Here is a 9,154-nt window from a genome sequence, read left to right on the forward strand (position 1 = left end):
TGCTAGACAGCCCAATGCCCCCAGTGTGCTTAAGACCACAATGCCTCCATTGTCCTACACACCCCAATGCCTTCATTGTATTAGATAACAGATTGCCTCCATCGTGCTAGACAACACAATGCCACCATTTTCCTAGAGACCACAATGCCACCATTGTCCTAAACACCACAACGCCACCATTGTATTAGACAACACAATACCTCCATTGTGCAAGACAAAAAAATGCCTCCTTTGTCCCACGGACCACATTGCCACCACTGTGCTAGGCAACGCAATGCCACCACTGTGCTAGGCAATGCAGTGCCACCACTGTGCTAGGCAACCCAGTGCCACCACTGTTCTAGGCAACCCAGTGTCACCACTGTGCTAGACAACACAGTACCATAATTGTGCTAGAGAGCACAATGCCATCATTGTGCTAGAGAGCACAATGCCACCATTGTGCTAGAGACCACAATGCCTCCATTGTCCTACTCACCACTGTGCTAGACAACACAGTACCATAATTGTGCTAGAGAGCACAATGCCACCATTGTGCTAGAGAGCACAATGCCACCATTGTGCTAGAGACCACAATGCCTCCATTGTCCTACTCACCACAATGCCTCCTTTGTATTAGACAACAAAATGCTTCTATTGTGCTAGACAACAAAATCCATTGTGCTAGAGACCACAATGCCTCCATTGTCCTATGCACCACAATGCCTCCATTGTCCTACACACCACAATGCCGCCATTATGCTAATGACAACAATGTCACCTTTGTGCTAGAGCCACAATGCCTCCATTGAGCAAGAGACCACAATGCCACCATTGTCCTGCACACCACAGTACCATAATTGTGCTAGAGCCACAATGCCTCCATTGTGGTAGAGTCATCTTTGTGCTAGATACCACAATGCCACCCTAACCCTAGAGTGCACAATGGCCACCTTTGTGCTAGGGGCCACAAAAAACCGTTGTCTTAGGGGCCCCAAAGCCCCCTTTGTGCTAGGGGCCCCAAAGCCCCCTTTGTGCTAGGGGCCCCAATGCCTCCATTGTGCTACAGACTACAATTCCTCCACTGTGCTAGAGACATTGTCCTAGGGACCCCAATGCCTCCATTGTCCTTGAGAGCTCAATACCACCATTTTCCTAGAGAGCTCAATGCCACCATTGTTCTGCAGACCACAAACGCCTCCATCGTGCTGGAGACCACGATGACTCCTGTGTGCTTTCAGACCAGAAGGCCACCATTGTCCTTGAGAGCACATTGCTACCATTGTGGTACACGCCAGAATATTGAAATCAGAATAAAGCTTGAGAAAAACATTCATAGTGCCAAAATACAATCTAAGCAACATTCCTGAATCCCTATATAATGTGGCCCCAGATAGGAATTGAAATTGTATGTAAACCGCTCAGAGACCCTCCGGGGTTAGAGTGGTATATAAATTGAATGTTAAATAAATAAATAAATAAAAATATTCATAGTGCCAAAATACAATCTAAGCAACATTCCTGAAGAATGTAAAGAGCATGTAAAGTACAGATCTGCATTACTGAGTGCAAGTGAACATGTATCAGAAAAACTCTGGGTTGAAATCAGAGATATTTTCAAAACAGAATGTGCAAGGACCATTCCTGTTGCCAGAAGAAATGAAAAGCCTCAATGGGTGACTGATGAAACTCTTAAAGCTGTGAAAGACAGCTGAGAAGCAAAACTGGAAGGTAACAGAAACAGAATCAAAAGCCTAAATGCAGCATTCTTGAAATTCACATGTAGAGAGACACAGCGATCTATTTTAATAACCCGTGTAAACAAACAGAAGCAAACAAAAATGGAAGAACACAAGATCTGTTCCACAAGGTTCAGGAAGAGATGAAAAGGAAATTCAAAGCACGGTTAGGCATGCTGAAATCAACATGGAAACAGATTAACTGAACAGGACAAAATAAGGAAAAGATGGGAAACAATACCCTGAAGAACTGTACAGAAGAGATTAAACGACGACAGCTTCCTTCCAAGAAGAACCTACAGTTTTAGAAAGTGAGGTGAAAGTTGCACTGAGAACAATTTGGAGAAACAAATCGTGAGGAGCAGATGGGATATCAATAGAGCTATTACAAGCCACTGAAATGGAGTCGATCAAAACCTTTAAAAGATCGTGCCAACAAATATGGAAAACAAAACAATGGCCCACACTGAAAATGGTCAATTTACATTCCAATTCCGGAAAAAGGGGACATCAACAACTGCAGTGACTATCAGACCATCGCATCAATTTCTCAAGCAAGTAGAGTGGTGCTCAAAATCTTATAACAAAGATTGTTGCCATATATGGAATGAGAAATGCCAGATGTTCAAGCTGGATTCAGAAAAGCAATAGGCACTAGAGATCATATTGCAAGTTTACATTGATTCCTGGGGCTTACAAGAGAATTTCCGAAGAAAATCAGCTTGTATTTCATAGATTACAGCAAAACTCTTGACTGTGTGGATCATGAAAAGTTATGGCTGGTTTTAAAAGAATGGGTGTGCCACAACATTTTATTGTTTTGATGTTTAATCTGTACTCTGGACAAGAGACTACTCTTACGAGAGGACATAGAGAAATGGAATGGTTTCCAATTGGCAAAGGCATCAGACACAAATGTGTTCTATCTCCTTATCTGTTTAATCCATGTGCAGAAAACTGGATTAGATTTAGATGGTGGAGGGAAAACTGGGGGAAGGAACATTAAGAATTTGAGATATGCAGATGATACCACATTACTGGCAGAAAATAGTGAAGACTGGAAACAACTCCCGATGAAGGTTAAAGCCGAAAGTGCCAAAGTAGGATTACAGCTGAACATTAAAAAAACAAAAGTAATGACAACTAGGGAATTACACGACTTTAAGGTTGATGACAAAAAGATTGAAATCATTCAAGATTTTCCGTTCCTTGGCTCCATCATCAACCAAAAGGGAGACTGCAACCAAGAGATCAGAAGGAGATTGAGACTGGAAACGGCAGCTATGAAAGAGTTAGAAAAGATTCCTGAATGTAGAGACAGTTGATTCATTTGAAATGCGCAGTTGGAGGACAGCTTTACAGATACCGTGGACCGCCCAAAAGACAAATAAGTGGGTGATGCTGGAGAAGACTCTTGAGAGTCCCTTGGACTGCAAGGAGATAAAATCAGTCAATCCTCAAAGAAATCAACCCTGACTGTTCCCTGGAAGGCCGGATAATGAAACTGAAGCTCAAATACTTTGGCCACCCAATGAGAAGGGAGCACTCACTGGAGAAGACCCTGATGCTGGGAAAGATTGAAGGTCAAAGAAGACGGGGACGGCAAAGGATGAGATGGTTAGACAGTGTTAGCGATGCAACGGACATTGAAGTTGTGCAAACTCCGGAGGACAGGAGGGCCTGGCGTGATGTGGCCCATGGGTTTGCGAAGAGTCAGACTTGAATGTGCGACTGAACAACAGAAAGACTAAATCAAGCCTCAACTCTCCCTAGAACCTAAAACAACTAAACTGAGGCTATCGCACTTTGGTCACATCATGAGAAGACCAGAGTCACTGGAAAAGACAATAATGCTAGGAAAGTTGGAAGGCAGCGGGGGGGAAAGGAAGACTCAGCATGAGACGGATTGGCTCAATACAGGAAGCCACGGCCCTCAGTTTGCAAGACCTAAGCAAGGCTGTTAACAATAGGACGTTTTGGAGGACATTAGTTTACAGGGTCACCGTAAGTTAGAAGCGACTTGATGGCACTTAACACACACCAGTGACAGATGCTTGCATACATTTGCATCACCCCTTCCGGTGCACCCCCCCCCCCCAGGCCATCCAATGGCTCTATAGGCAGAGCAGGCGCTAAGGCCCCATCATCCCTGCTTTCTTTAGGCTACCCACCCTCCCTCTACCTCCACTGGAATGCAGCACCAACGTGACTAACGCAGTTAGATTGGAGTCCAATGGCAACTCGGAGACCAACAAACACTTCAAGGTGTAAGCTTTCAAGAGTCAAAGCTCCTTTATTTATTCATTTATTTTATTCAATTTATACCCCGCCCTTCCCGCTACGCGGGCTCAGGGCGGCTTACAGGAGGCATACGCCAATATAAAACATAAAAACATTAGTTTACAGGGTCACCATAAGTTAGAAGCAACTTGATGGCACTTAACACACACCAGTGACAGATGCTTGCATACATTTGCATCACCCCTTCCGGTGCACCCCCCCTAGGCCATACAATGGCTCTATAGGCAGAGCAGGAGCTAAGGCCCCATCATCCCTGCTTTCTGCAGGCTACCCACCCTCCACCTCCACTGGAATGCAGCACCAACGTGACTAATGTGACTGGAATGCAGCACCAACGTGACTTGAGTCCAATGGCAACTCAGAGACCAACAAACATTTCCAGGTGTAAGCTTTCAAGAGTCAACGCTCCTTTCCAAGGTTGCCAGGTCCTCCATGGCTTCCAGCAGAGAATGGGGGTAGGGCCGCCAGTGCTAGTTTGGGAAACTCCTGGAAATTTGGGGGTGGAGCCTGGGAAGGGCAGGGACCTCAGTCGGGTACTTTGCCTCCATTTTTTCCAGGGGAAGTGACCACAGTAGTCTGGAGAGGACCTGTACTTCCGAGGGATCCCCAGGTCCCGCCTGGAGGATGGCATCCCTTCTCCATTTGTCAGACACAGCAGAACAGAAGTGGAGATCTGAGTCCTTTCATTCTAGTCAGAAGGTGGGAGGGATGGAGCAAAGGATGCTTGTACAGGATGCTAAGGTACCACGCATGTTGTAATCAGCTGGATTAGAGCAGAGGGGAAGTGTCTGGGGTTTAGCATCTGTAATCAAATAAGAGTCCAATGTCCCTATTCAGCCCTGGACCCGGGGGGGCGGGGGGGTCCATTTTCTCAATTTGTAAATTGATTCCAGTGAATTAATTCCAGATCAGCGATCTCACGCTGTAATTTCCCTTTGATTTTATGCCCCCCACATAAGAGAACATAACAACATAAGAGATGCCAATGTTGGATCAGGCCAAAGGCCCATCCAGCCCAACACTCTGTATCACACAGTGGCCAGAAATACCAGGGGCCATCAGGAGGTCCAGCGGTGGGACCAGGACAGTAGAAGTCCTCCCACTGTTGACCCCCCCCCCAAGCACGAAGAAGACAGAGCATCACTTGCCCCAGAGTCCCTATCTATACCTTGTGGCTAACAGCCACTGATGGACCTCTGCTCCATATGCTTATCTAATTCCCCTTTGAAGCCGTCCATGCTTGTAGCTGCCACCACCTCCTGTGGCAGTGAATTCCATGTGTTAATCACTCTTTGGGTGAAGAAGTACTTCCTTTTATCACATAATGCATTTATAGTTCACACTTGACAACAGACGCGAAGAGAACCTTCTTCCTTGCATAAATGAATGCGTACAAAGGGCGAGCTTAGAAGTCTCCACTGACTTTGCTTGCCAACCAGGGGTTCAGGTGGGAGAAAGGGCACATTCGTGGGTATGACAGACCCCTGTATCTCCCCAACTGTCTGGCAGATTTTTCCCACCAAAACTTCAGTTCCCCTCAGTGACTGAGTCACCCTACAGTAGCGTGTGTATCTTCCCTATTGATATACACTTGAAACTGCCCCACCCTTTGTTTAGATATTGGTTTAGGCTTTTTCTCAGCACAGGTACCTAAGTGAAAATACAGGAACTGTCCTGTCTTATAAAACCATGTGAAATGGCACTTGAGGCAGTTTAAACTTTCAAAAACAGAATAGTAATCTTATTAAACTGGCAGGGAATGTATGTATAATAGGAGCAGTCAAGGTTTTGAAATTGCTGAACTAAACACTTTCTAATATATACAGAGTTGAATTCTTACATCATTCAAGAGAGTGTATTTGTAGTTTTGTTTCAAGATTTTATAGTTCTTTCTTTGAGAGGTTCTTTGTTTAGTATATTTCAGAACTAAAACAGTTCTTACTAATGCTTCTTCTGGAGAATAGCGTTTGCTTAGATTTCTCCCTTCATAGTTCTAGGTTTTCCTTTTAGATATTACAGCTTTTCACTAACTCCTGAGATGTCTAAGCTTCTCCCCTTCATCACAGACCAGCGTTCTCTTCTCAACCCCTTTCATCAGCAGGAAAAAAATTTATTCTCCTTCTCCCTAAGAAGCAATAACTCCTTTTACTATTTGGCTGTATGGGAATTATCTCTAACTACCCAGACCTTCTGCCAAATCCTTCTCCAGTGTCCCTGGTCTGTCTAAAGCTGTTCTGTAGCTTTCTTGACTGAGAATCTAAATTCTCCATCAGAGCTGTTTTAATGTATTTAAGACAGTGTGGTTTCTCTTCTTCTCTCTGTAGAAGTACTTTTATGACTATTGCCTGTCAGAAAACACTGACTCCCAAATGTCTCTTCCCTCAGAAGCCAAACCCTCTGGCTACTGATCCAGATGTTAGATTTCAGACCAAGACCAAAAGGCGAAAGACCTCTTTCCCCTTCAGATAAGCTGTTTTATTTCCTCTCTAAGCTGATGCTGGCCAATCAGAGAGCGAGTAGAGCAGCCAATCACATAAGCTCTTCTCTCCAGGGAAGATTAACTCTTGAACTCCCTGACTCTCTGACATGGGAGAGCATGAGGTTGCAGCCCTGACCTGGATAGCCTTGGATAGCCTAGGCTAGCCCGATCTCATTCAATCTCAGAAGCTAAGCAGGGCTAGGATTTGGCTAGGATTTGGATGGAAGACCACCGTGGAATACCAGGGTCATGATACAGAGCCAGGCAATGGCAAATCACCTCTGAACATCTCTTGCCTTGAAAACCTCACAGGGTTGCCGTAAGTCAACGGTGACTCGATGGCACTCCAGATTTGATTCATAGGATGACAGAAACAGAAAAGTGGATACTCCAACCATTGTTTAAGACAACCAGAAATAGCTCTCAGCCAGTGTTCCCTCTAAGCTAAGTGTGAGCTAGCTCACAGTTTTTTTAGCCTCCGACTCATACATTTTTGTCTTAGCTCAGGAAGGATGGCTTCAGAGCGAACTATTTATGCAGCAGCCAAATTGCTCGCTCACAACTTTAATGCCAGTAGCTCACAAAGTAGAATTTTTGCTCACAAGACTCCACAGCTTAGAGGGAACATTGCAGTCTCAGCTAGATGGATCCTGCTCACATTTAGAAAAATCAGTAAGAAAAACCCTTGTACAACCAGGAGCCCTTGTGCCAGTTCTGTTAGTCAGTCCACACTGTCATGTACAGCTTACTGAAACTGGGATCCTACTATGAGATTTTTGCATCACTTAATGTGTCATGTTATGTTAATACTTATGCTTTGAGTTGGCTCTTTTTTAGACTTCTGGTTGGTTCTACAACCCTTAATCCCTATCGCATTGTTCACTGACTGTCCCATCCTGTCGACTGTATTGACTCAGTCTGTGTTGTAATCTGCCTTGAGTCCAAGCGTGAAAGGCGGACTATAAGTAACGGAAACAAAATAAATAGATAGGATTGGAAAAAGTCTGCGTGCACACGAAAAGCTCACACCTTGAATAAAACTCTGTTGGTCTTAAAGGGGCCACTGGACTCTAAATTTGTTCTACTGCTTCAGACCAACATGGCTGAACACCTGGAAGAAAATACAGACGTGATACTCAGTGGCTCGGGACCCACATGTGGCTCTTTGATACACTATTTGTGGCTCTCCTGAGCACAGCTCCCTGTGCCACCCATCCAAGTTCAGGGCGTGTGGGTAAATTCTAAGAAACTGGAATCCTTTCAGCGTTGCCTCCAGGCCCCAGAGAGAACGGTATCGTTTTTGAAACGCAACACAATTTGTCTGTGATGATTATATCAAGGCCGTGCACAAGTCGGGGTTCTCTGTATGAGGCTGGGTCAGCGGATGCAGCTGAATGAGGAGGTGGAAGTGGGCAATGCCACCGCTGAATGCTGACCCAGAAAACAAAACTCCCAATAATGGCAGGGGGAGGGGGGAGAGGAGGAGTCCACCCACTGCCACATGTCATTGTCTCATGAGCAGCATTCACTGTGAAAAACCGTCACCCTCTGGAAGAAAATTGGTCTCAGCCTGACTTCAAGCACGTGAAGCCTGCAAAAGTCTCAATTAGGGCTGGACAAAGAGGTCACGTAGGCGAAAAAGGAATGTGCCGTGTCAAAGAGATAACACAGTGGTGCGTATACTAGAAAGAACTGGTTTGAAGCAGCCTGTAAGCCAGCTACTGAGAAAGTTAGCAGCCAGTCTAGTCAGGAATGGAGAAGATTACTTTTAGGTCTGAGCTGGACATGCTCATCTGCAAGAAGGACGAAATGGGCTTCGAGGCTGTAACTTTTTCAAGACTCTGCTTTTGCCCCGTCGCCTATCACCGTACAATAAAGAATTCAAGACCTCTGGAAATTATTTTAGTGTCCTTCTTCGACAACTCCTAGCCCCAAAAGCTAGCTAGAAGAAGTATTTGGGTGAAGGAACTTACGTTGTTTTCTGTTGACTGAGAAGCCTGGACCAGAACCGACGAGTTGAAATTAAATCAAAAGAGTTCTTGGCTAAACATTAGGAAGAACTTCCTGACCGTTCGTGCGGTCCCTCAGTGGAATAGGCTTCCTCGGGAGGTGGTGGGCTTTCCCTTTTTTGGAGGTCTTTAAGCAGAGGCCCAATGGCCATCTGACAGCAACGCTGTTTCTATGACCATGAATTTCGGCAGACTGTGAGAGGGAAGGTAGGAAGGGATGAGCCAGAGCCCAGCTCTCGATGCCCTTTCTTATATGCCCAGGGTAATGCTGATCACCCCTTTAGGGGGTCTGAAAGGAATTTTCCTCCAGGCCAGATTGGCTTAGGGATACTGGAGATGCTTTGCCTTCCTCTGGGCATAGAGCAGGGGTCACGGGGGGAGTGGCTATGAGTTCCCTGCATTGTGCAGGGGGCTGGACTAGATGACCCTTGGGCTAGGAGCATAGTGCTGCACACTCACAAGGTCACAGGAGGTGTTTGCTCCTCCCCTAAGGTCTCCAAGAACTCCAGAGGATTCAGGGAAGGGGGGCGGGGTCAGTCATTTCATGCTGGCTTTCTGGGCTTGTTCTACTTCCAACAGAGCCCAAGAGACCCCAGTCCCAGCACATACAGGGGAAGGATGTGGGGAGGAGGGGGGAAGGGAGAGAG

The 9,154-nt window shown here is 45.7% G+C and overlaps 1 protein-coding gene across 2 annotated transcripts in view; it reads right to left on the bottom strand.

Annotated features, from left to right (window-relative positions):
* LOC107120803 (chromosome unknown open reading frame, human C14orf79) overlaps positions 1-9,154 on the bottom strand; it is a 35,239-nt gene that overhangs the window by 15,018 nt on the left and 11,067 nt on the right. The window lies entirely within an intron of this gene.

This window comes from Gekko japonicus, unplaced genomic scaffold (genome assembly GCF_001447785.1).
Source record: "Gekko japonicus isolate JY-2015 unplaced genomic scaffold, Gekko_japonicus_V1.1 scaffold3778, whole genome shotgun sequence".
NCBI classification, from domain to species: Eukaryota; Metazoa; Chordata; class Lepidosauria; order Squamata; family Gekkonidae; genus Gekko; species Gekko japonicus.